Below are 11,641 nucleotides of genomic sequence, written 5' to 3'. Positions count from 1 at the left end.
CATAGGTGAGTCCCAATTTGGTCTGGAGAGTGATTTGAAGTGTTTACACGATTACCCAGAAGCGTTGTTGGCAAACCGGTTTACGAAATCTGGTTTTGAGAGCCCTGTGTAAACAGGAAGAGAGACAGAACATAAAGACCATCAGTAGGAAAGAAGCTGTATTAAGCTACCAGTGATCATCCAACTGAGAACTATTCTAGCAGATGATTATGACTCAACATCAAAATCTTAACTGCATTGCAGAAAGTTTACCCCATATGCATATTCTACCGTCACTGCCAATTTCGTTTTTCTAACGTTCTGAAAAATGTGAAAACCGTGTACAATTGACTCTTGTTCTTCTTCCACTTCGAACTTATATCCTAGAAGTATCTGTATATTTTGTTAGCGTGGCTTTATGATGAAATAATAATGAGATGCTTAAAATGCAATATGTTTCTTTAGTAGAGGTATATTTAGTATCATATTTCACTAATCAAAAATCTGTTATGTATTTTTCAGCCCATTAAACTAGTTTTGGAAGTGGTGGGTTTGGTGACACAATGATCGCGTGCCTTAAGCATTATAATTTTAAAGAAGACCAATCATCAATACTGTTTTCATGCAAGGCTGTCTTTTTGCAATAACTCTGACAACTAGACGGTCTGGCATCTCCATGCTTACTGTTTTCCAACTACGACTTCTGGCTACGATAATGCTAAAATTTCTGACTAGACAAGGTACCTTATTGCACTAAAGATAAACTTGCGCCATATCACTGAATTTAGCAGCAAAACATTTTCCTTCTCTTATTGGCTGTATCCCTCCTTTGTCAGAAATTCGACTTTCAAACTTTTATGATCAAACCACCATCTTTTGGCAATGTAACCCATTGCTTTGGTTCATGCAGTTAGAGAGCCAATTCATCTAAGCACATATTACGTCAGATGAAACGAAACATAGTTACATGGTAGCTGTGTTAACAGAAGATCTTCCCACAGAAGTCTAAGACATTCTCGCTACGCTTCCAGAAACCTAACGATATGCTGCCATAAAGAATACTTTTATTGTGCAATTGCCCCAGCCTGAAGCTGAATGTCTGGAAAAGCTTCTACAAGCAGAGGAATTAGGTGACAGAAGTCCGTCGCAACTGTTTTTTCGTCTGCGTATCCTTGCAAGTAACACTGTCAGTGACAATGTATTACGCAATATATGGCTACACAACTACCGGCAGATGCACAGAAGATTTTAACTGTATGTCCCAGGGATTCCAACGCATTAGGGCAAACAGCTTACTGGACTGGGGTAATGTATCAAACGACAAGCGTCGCAACGATGTCTACTGCACAAGATAACAAAAGCTCAGTGACTATGTCATAACTACAGTCTCGACCAGCTGAGCTTACAAGTGGCTGCGCTACAAAAAGCACACAAAAGCAACGCACACGTCGGCGATCAAGGAGTCAAAACCAGCTGCCAGCGACACACAGCATAAGTTGGTACTACAGAAAATTTGGCGAAGAAGCACGGAAGTGTATACCACCGTTTGAAGCAATTTATGATGCAGCTACAGTAGTGGCTTCAACCACAATCCACCGACAACACACATTTGTTTATTACGAATCGCAACGCAGAAATGCAGTACCTGATAAGACACTTGAGCGGAAATATCAGTGTATCCCGCGACCAAGTTAAAATGTCGCAGCCGTCGTAATGCTTGCCTGTATGCTGCAAATGATACAAAGATTACAACATCTCAGCCTCGGACTGTGTCATACCTTTGAGTAGCTGTTTACTGCGCTAGATGTATCACATCCCTTACTAGGAGCAGACTTCGTGGCGTTCTACGATCTGATACCGAAGTTCTCAACAATTACGCGACGCAACAACGAATATGACTGCACAATGTAAGGTGGAACTATGCTGCTACGACAATCAGAGTGACCACTCGAAACATGAAATAAACACGACTACTAAAAAATTTCCCATAGATCATGAGGCAGTCAATAACATCAACACCTGTCAAACACTCGACGGTTCATCATATCCTCACTATCCCAGACCCATCAACTTATGCAAGCTCTTGAAGTTGAGCACCAGATAAATTACAAATTATCGAACGAGAGTTTGGTAGCATGTTAGCTCAAGGTATTTGCCACTCTTCACGTAGCAGTTGCTACTCTTCAAGTAGCTGCCCCTCTTCATGTGTTAACAAAAGAGAAGTACGGTTGGGGCCCCTGCAGTGATTATCAGCAATTAAATGCGAGAACCATTCTGGACATATATTCTGTGCCACATATAGAAGATTTCTATACCAGGGTACAAGGAATGTCATGTGTGCCTCACTGCTTTTTTTTCTTTAACTAATTTGTGCCTGATTTTGTTCTGAGAAACTCAGTAATGTATGTAAATACCGAAAATGTAAATGTGATTAAAAAGTACTTGAAGTGAAGTGAAGCACTGCTGGACAGCAAGAAACTCTTTAGCGCGCAATCCCCGCAACGATAGTATTAGAGAATCTTTGAGTATGGACCCTAAAAAAAAAAAAAAAAAAAAAAACACAATTGATTTTATTAAAAAAAGACTGTTGACTGTATCACGTGGAAAGAGGATGTGTTGCTAGGCCGTCGCTCAGAACGTATTGTTACATTTAATTAAAATGGATATTTTAGTGATAAAACACTAAAATACAGGAAAAGAAATGAATTCTCTATAGTTTTCATTCAATAAGTAACAACCTCTCATAATTTCTTAATTACAGTAATTGGCTTATGTTCTTGTACAATAGTATGGTGCTGAAGTCCACTGACCAATTTTGATGTAGCAGGACGTGTAGTTTGAAGGAAGTTTGTGTGTCAAGCAATCTCCTTTTCTCACGAAAAGCAGATTGCTGTTTGATCTTAATTACTTACAACAGTGGTCCCTTAGGTATGAAAAGCTACGAAAACTTGGGCTCAAAGCTATCCGCAATACGGCCAAGTAACTAACAGAGTCGTATTTTAAACCTCAAAGACCAATAACTTCCTCTAAATTGCAATTCGTCAACAACTGGTGCAGAAGCTGATCATTCAAGGAGGTAGCAACCAAAATTCAGGTACCAGTTACGACTTAAAGTAAAAATCTCAATCAAAAATCAATCTCTCTCTCTCCAAACACATGTATAAATATTCATAATATTATCTACAGAAAAAGGTCATTTTACAATTTGGTCAGAGCACACTATCAAATTCTGGTTGCTGCTGAAGACGTTCCCAAGACAGTAGTCACCACGCCTTTTGGTTAATTCGAGTTTATGCGAATGTCATTCAGGATCTGTAATGCAGTGCAGACTATTCAGTGACTCATGGACGAGATAATGCACGATCTAGAATTTTGTTATGTATATACAGACGATGTACTCGTTATGTCTGCACTGTAGAGGAACATTTGCAGCATTTCGACAAGTTGTTTGGACGTTTGTGTGCACAAAGAGTAATAATGAATCCATCAACATGTATTTTTGGCGTCGAGGAAGTCCAGTTTCTTGGCTACATAGTGGTTGCATGTGGCATCCAAACACATCAAGGCAAGGTGGAAGCCATTAGTGTGCACCCACAGCCAGTTAAAACTTGGCAGTTGTGGCGTTATCTTGGTGTAATAAATTTCTTTCAGTGGTTTGTGTCACATGATTCATCTATAACACCACGAGTGAATGAACTCTTGAAGGGTGCACACAGGCCAAAAGATAGACTGCGAAGGACTCACGAGACAAACTCTGGTTTCAATGCTATCAAAAGAGCAATAGCACAAGAAGTACCAGATGCACCGCTAGAATTAATAGTTAGTGCATATGCTAATGCAATGGGAGCGTTGTTGCAGCAGAGGATAAAACAGTGTTGGCAACTGCTTGGTTTCTGTACTCAAAAGCTTTCACCCTTACAACAGAAGTGGGCGACATACGATCGCGAGCTGTACGCAGACCATGCTGCAGTAAAAAAGTTCAAGTATTTTTTGGAAGGCTACCATTTCAGTATCTTTAGGGACCACAAACAGTTAACTTGCGCTTTCAAAGCGAAGCCAAGCAAGACATCACCAAGACACCGAAGGCATATTGACTACATCGGCCAATGTACAACAAATATCGATTGGAGGCAATGGATGGGATCGAGCATACGTCGCTGCACGTAAAGGCCATAGCTGCAGCTATTGGTTTTGATGTCATGAGGTGGGTGCAACAAGACGATAAGGAGCTGCATACACCGCTTGCATAACAAAGAGTGACGCTACTGTTCACAAACATGGAATTATACTTCGATGTCACCAAGCTAAATCCTCAGCCGTTTGTTTGAAACATCCCCGATTAAATTCCTTATTGGATTTTGTGTAATTTATCGAAGCCGCCGAACAGTTAATTATTATGATTATATGACCGTGTGCTTAATGGATGAAAGGCTATCGGTTTTTCTGCTGTGGTTTTGGAGATATTTCAACCGAGGGCGGCTGTTTTGCAACTGAATAGTGAAATGATTGAAAGTCTGTCTATTATTAAGGACTGCAAAGATTGCGATGTACAAACTGTATTGTATTTTCTACAATAACACACAAATTCTGAGGCAGTTGTACCTTCGCCTTACACATCTAATTATGGTTATATCTCTTATTGGTTGCTTATTTTAGGTATTTCGTCACACGCTATGATGATGGTTAACATCCACAACAATCCTCACTGCAATCCATGGTTGTTGCTGGCCGACGCGGATGACGCGAAACACGAAATTCGGCACTTGTCACTTTTGGTGTCATATCACTCGCGAATCGGTATCGATGAGGGTCCACCCCACGACGATTAGGGGGACGCGCTCATCTGTCACACTTCGGTAAATTTCCTCGACCACTTTTCTTGCCCGTCTCTCCAGCACCACTTCTCACTCGACACTCTCCAGTACTACTCTGCGAACTCAACAATAGTCTCACTGCCTCCTGCAGCGCTTGACAATCGACTCCTGTCTACTGTCGACCTGGGCGTCGGATACTAGCATCTATGTTTGTGGGATTACGGATCCCTTAGATGTTCTACGGAAATTTCGAGCCCAGGCAATCCCTGAGTCTGAGGAATCGTGAAGCAGGTTAAACAATGTTTCATTTGGATTCGCATGAACGTCGACCATAAATTATATATTTGACAGAACAAAATCACACAATAGGTAAAGGCATCACTAGGTACATTTATACCACATAACCAGCGATTTGACCATGCTCACATGTACACTGTAGGCCCACTACCAACGTCTGAAGACTGCATTTACTGCCTTACGACAACAGACAGATACTTGAGATGGCCAGAAGCATTACATATGGCAGACATCAGTGCAAAGACTGTGGCGAAAACGTTTTTCAGAGGATGGATTGCGAGTTTTGGGGTACTGTTGAGAATAACGACAGATCAAGGACATCAGTTTGAGGCAGACCTCTTTAAGGCCCTTGCCACATTGTCATGTGTCAAGCGAATAAGGGCCACTGCTTATCATCCCTCAGTGAATAGCATGGTGGAACACCTGCAGTTACAATTTCAATCAGCCCGTTGATGTCATGCAACAGACTAGCAGACAGAAACTCTATCGATTGTTTTACTAGGATTGTCAACAGCTTTGAAGCCTGACCCAAGACACAGTGGGAGAGTTGGTGCATGGCCAGTCATAATGTCTGCCTGGAGAATTCGTCAATGATATGAGAAATGAAACTGTCACAGCATCACACTTCGTTGTCAAGTCCCACATACATCAGTTTCAGCCTCCAGCACAGCCATGGGAACAAACCGGACACTGCCCGTTTGTCTTTGCAGTTTTAGTCGCCTGTTCACATGTGCTATTACGTAATGACGCAGTGCACAGACCACTGCAACCTTCATATGAAGGTCCCTATACAGTAATTAGTCGAGGCGACAACAATTTCGAGATCGACATCCAGGGTGTACCTACCACAGTTGCAGTTGACTCTATCAAACTGGCATTTCAAGATTCACAGGTAACAGAAAAAGACCTAGCATGGAGAAACTTGAAGAAGTGAGAGGCAGCAACTGAAGATCCTCCCGCATAGCAAGCTATAGAGAAGGCTTGATGAACATTGGATGCTACTATGCAGAAAACATCAGCAGATGCTACCACCCCCCTGGCAGAAGAACACACCAATCCTATGGAGAAGCCCCCAGATTTCAAGAAAGGCGTGATGTCACGATCTGGGTGGCATGTCAAATGTAGCGAGAAGTATCGCTGACAGTAAGGGGTGGGGGGGGGGGGGGGAGAGGGGAATTGTATAGTGACAGCCGCTACATATGTTCCACATTACAGCAATGCAGATTGTGGAAGAGTTCCAAGGTTCTGTGCTGTTCTGTTTATTCTTTGATTTTGATTATATAGTTATTCCTTGTTTTGTCTCATTGACACCAATTGCCATGCAAACCTTGTACTTCAGCGTAATTAATTAATATGCAGAAATAAATCTTTCCGCGAGTTAACTACAAACCATTAAAGTATGTACTGTGACGTAAAAGAGGGATATGTTACACTAGCTCCATGTAGTGTCCCACAAAGTTCTATTTTCAGGCACAATATATTCATGACTTTTCATCAAAAACATTATCAGACGCCAAGTTCATTTTGTTTGTAGGTGATATAAATATTGCAATAAATGGGAAATCAACCATAAATTCAGGAAGTTTGTTTAATGAAATTTTCGTGGATATTAATATCTGGTTCCTAGCCAGTGTACAGTAGTGCATTGATATTCAGTGATTGCGCCTATGTTTTCATTGGTTCAGTAAAGCCCCACAAAAATTAGACTGTGCGAACTCTAAATTTATGCATTCAAACATTCTTCATTTCTTCTTTGTATTAGATAATGTCATCTGCATTTTCAAAGAATTTTCATAGTACAAAAAACTTTTCATTCGTTCAGATAGTACACACACTTGCCATAGCATTACCAATTCAATGCTGAGGTTCAATTTCTCTTCAGAACCTCTATGATTAAGATCATGGATGTTCCTTCAGCAGGGAGGGGCGACAGGAAACTTCGTTAGTGAAATGTATATTTGCACTGGTGGAAGGACCAACTCAAATGCGAGTTGGACTCTAATCAAAATGCACAAATTGATGTGAACTGAAAGGCTGCAGCCCACAACTGAAGTAGTTAGCATTTGTGTCTTTACTGTGATGGAGTAAATATCTTACAATAATGCAATAGTATATTCAGTTATTTATTGTGCTTTAGCGTGTGTTCATATTCATTTACATCTGTCCCTGAAGTTTGTTTTTAAAGGACAATGTACAGTGTTCAATATCTTTTAGAAACAGTATCTTCTTTGATGGCCTTCAGCTCTTTCTGCGGCTGCTGCAACTAGTGGTGAATTTCTCTGACTTCTGCCAACAAGATAGCCCTGTCTGGGATGAACAACATTATAGATAACAATTTATTAATGACCAGTTTCGATCTCATGTAGAAGTCATCTTCAGAAAATGAGCAACAAAGAACAAAAATAGCAGATTTACAGAAAGTTTGATGAGTATGGAGTCAGAAGAAAGTATAATGAAGTAGTATAGCATTCACCCATCTGGCTACTGCTGGTGGCCCCACAGATGCTCATGGGGCAACACGATAATAAACTACTGACTGATGCCTATATAGTCACAGGTCAAACAATGTTCAAATGGTCTGCTGAAAATGGATCATGTCAGCTCCAACTAATGATAAACGTTTCACAAAATACAAGGTATTGATGTTATATGGAATTAACGAAATATGTTATCGTAAACTAAATAGGTATGTGTAAATGGGTAAATAGGTACAGATCCTCAGAGAAGTAGTCTTTCCTATGCTAAAATAAGTGAGCTCACAGATTGAGAGAAGATGGAGTGCCACCTAGTGGCAATGGAACAAGTTACAAGACGTCAGTCTTCATAGTTTACAGCCAATAAGGAAAAGAACAGAAATATATATGTGTGTGTGCTTGCATAATGTGATGTACAACTAGCAATTAATCGCATTAAATCATGAAGACGCTGAAATATATAGATGACACCGTGTAACTGCTAAGAAATGCCCTCTAGTGTGTACTCGAGGTGACACTGTTGTCAAGGTAACGCAGAGACCAAGATGGCAGCTAAGAAGTCAGAGAAGTACACATAGAGACACCGACTATAGTCATGGTAATGGCGCAAGTCGATATCTTGAAAGAACTTTGTGCGGATGACCCATGAGACTGTAAAACTGAAAAGTTCATGTTAGACATCTATAAGCTCTACACCTATGGTGTCTACTCTGTGAAGCTTTGGACTGATTTCACTTGTTGTTACATGAATGGAAGATGACTATGTTGTATTTGGAATCTAAATCTTCTGTAATAAAAAGACGGACTTCGCCATAGATTGCTGTTCTTTTCTCCATTATCCATATTCAGCAACCACTGCTTACAATGGGATCACATGGATTCTCATCTGATTAAAACTGAAAACACATTGTTAGCACATGACGGCGTAGTCATGGGGCTGACACAACCATGTTCAGAGGGAAATTTGCGTACTATTTAACCTATGCCTCTGGAGTCATCAGTCAGCAATTTATGACCATGCTGCAGCATGAGCATCTGAGGAGCCACCAGCACAGCCATATGAGTAAATGTTACATTGCCACTTCATTATAGTTTTCTCTGATGCCATACTCATCAAACTTTCTGTGATTCTACTATTCTTGTTCTTAAAGTGCTCATTTTCGCCGGCCGGGGTGACCGAGCGGTTCTAGGCGCTACAGTCTGGAACCTCGCGACCGCTACAGTCGCAGGTTCTAATTCTGCCTTGGGCATGGATGTGTGTGATATCCTTACGTTAGTTAGGTTTAATTAGTTCTAAGTTCTAGGCGACTGATGACCTCAGAAGTTAAGTACCATAGTGCTCAGAACCAATTTTTTGTCATTTTCGGAAGATAACAACTACATAGCCGAAATTGGTCATTAAAAAATTTTACCCCATTTGTATCACCAGATCGCTGGTACTCCCTTGGACTATGTTGTCCAAATTTGTCTGCCATCTTGACTTTGTGTGTGGTCACTGCATCATTGGTGGCAGTATGTAACATGCCACCTGTATCAGCTGCCACATCTTTGCAGTAGCACAGACTGCTTCCCCCTTTGAGTGGTGGAGCCGGAGCCGGCAGCTGTCACCTCTTCCTGCTCGCTGCAGTTGGCAGCCACGTAATGCTGACTGGCAGCCTTGTTGGCCGGTCTTCTTCTTCGTTTTCTATTCTTTTTGCAGCTCCAGCTCATAATATATCTACAGCCACAGTTACATGGAACGACATGGAGTTGCATGTCCCATTCAAGCATGTGTGTCGTACACTTCATACACATCACGTCATCTTAGATGCACTCGGTAAAGTGTCCAAGCCTCTGGCACTGGTAGCACTGCTCCTTCCTCTTCTTTTTGTCACAGTCTGCAGTGCCAACCAACTCTAGCATCTCGCCTGCCAGGTGCTCCATGATGATGGCAAGTAAGTGGGACGTCTTCCTCTTGGCTTCGCCTTCCTTTCCACGTCCACACATGTTCGGGTGCATAGGCGTCGAGGACACTGACAGCAACGATGCGAGTTCAACCGCAGAATGCATCTACAACAGCGCGAGACTGCAGGGAACATGTCTCTCGGGTGCGGACTGAATACAGAGTACCAGGAGACGACTGCCACTACAGGAGTCAGCCACAGCGAGCGCAGATGGAATAGAGAACCCCTGGAGCTATGCAGCAGTGCACCTCGCAGGCTTGGACTGAATATGGGACACTAGGAGATAGATACCGCCGCAAGACACAACCATAACCGGCATGGACAGCATAGGCAATGCCTATAGTGGTGCGAGACTGCGGAGAACGCACCTTGTGGGTGCGGACTGAATACAGAATACCATGATGTGGCCACCGCCATGGGAGATGCTACAGCAGGTGCAGATGGAATGAGGAACTCCTGCAGTAGCGTGGAATAGCGCCTCGCGAGTATGAACTGAAGAGCAAACGCTAATCTGGAGTGGACAGCAGATGGAACTCTAGGCACTGCCCAGACATAAATATAGGACACATTCAGTCATGCAGCGAACACCTGATGAAGACGTCAAGTTACGGCATCGAGTATTTTGTAAAGACATGGCCCACTGACAGAACAATTTATCTCAACGAGATGACATAGCTATAACTGATTATCTTACAAAATCTAATCTTTCTGCTTATCCCTAAAAGAGTGAAAAACTGTGCATTTTGCTTAGAAATCTAGACTTTAGTCACCACCATGCTTAGTGGACGAAACACATTCTGAAAGGATCAACTTCGAGTGTTTACACATATTTTCGCAAACATTATTTCAGCCTAAATACCAGCTATTACAGGAGGTTTTTGCATGGCACCAACGGAATAACTTACCAGACATTCAGCGAAAGCAGTGATATCCCACCACTTGAAAAAGCAAAGCCTAACAGCATGTTCGTGTTTGACGAGGGAAGTATTTTGTTTTTTGCCACCATATGATGACTGATGTTTATTATTTGAGCCTAACATATTCCAGGATACCAAAGCAGTAGGTACTAGATAATGTGAACTGTATTACCACTTCCAAATATGACAATATGAAGTTAAAACATATTTACCAATCACATGTATGAACTAACATGGCATTCAATGAATTTATTGATGTATGTGGTGATCGCTGGAATCACTTGCTGTATTGATTTCTGGTTATTGATAAAATGAGGAAATGGAATGACAGTCAGCATAGACGAAACCTTCAGCAGTTGCTGCTTAAAAGATAATATACCAGTTATAACTGTGTTATAATGTTTTAGCTTACTGATTAATTAGTATGCATGTCACACATTATTTCTGAGAAAGTGAAGCACAGGCCAAACATATGTGTGTTAGTCTATAGAAAAACTGAAGTAATAAACACAGGTTTTAAAAGATTTACTACAGAGAATGAAAATATCAACGAGAGTCTTAAATTTCATGCTTTAGAACCACAGATCTTTTGAGATGCTATGAAAGTGGTAACTGTGACCTGCCATGAAACTGGAAAATCATTAGAGAATACAAAAAAAACCTCCTTATGTAAATATCGCAGAAAGAAAAGCTCAGGAAGAAGCCAATGAAAACTTTCTGAGATAAGTCAATGAAGTAAAAGCAAAGAGCGACGAGATTCAAAGAGAAAACGTACAAAGAGACAACCCTTTATAAGACTATATAAAATGTGTGCTATCTCCAAATTGGTTTAACATGCAGCAGCACGCAACAAAACGCAAATTCATATAGGAATGGAACATTATTCATCAGAAATTACCACAGCTAAAGATAGGGCAGCTGGAGTGAGAACAGTCACTCAGAAAGGTTTCAAACCACAACAGAAAGTACTGCACAGCTCTCATACATGGCGAATGCCTGCTGAAGAAGAGGAGCGACAGTAGAAGGAGAAGGATAAACTGTTACCAAGTTCGTTAACCATCACAGTGTTAGTGAAGTAGATGCAACCTATGGGGTCAGCTGGGATCAACCTATTTTTTCTCCTAGTCAAGTTGTGCCACAAATTCCTCTTCTCCCCAATTCCATTAAGAACCTATTCATTAGCTACATTATCTACCTATTTAATTTTCAACATTCTT

This window comes from Schistocerca gregaria, chromosome 5 (assembly GCF_023897955.1).
Source record: "Schistocerca gregaria isolate iqSchGreg1 chromosome 5, iqSchGreg1.2, whole genome shotgun sequence".
NCBI classification, from domain to species: domain Eukaryota; kingdom Metazoa; phylum Arthropoda; class Insecta; order Orthoptera; family Acrididae; genus Schistocerca; species Schistocerca gregaria.
The sequence above is the reverse complement of the archived record's forward strand: the minus strand, read 5'-3'. Positions refer to the sequence as shown.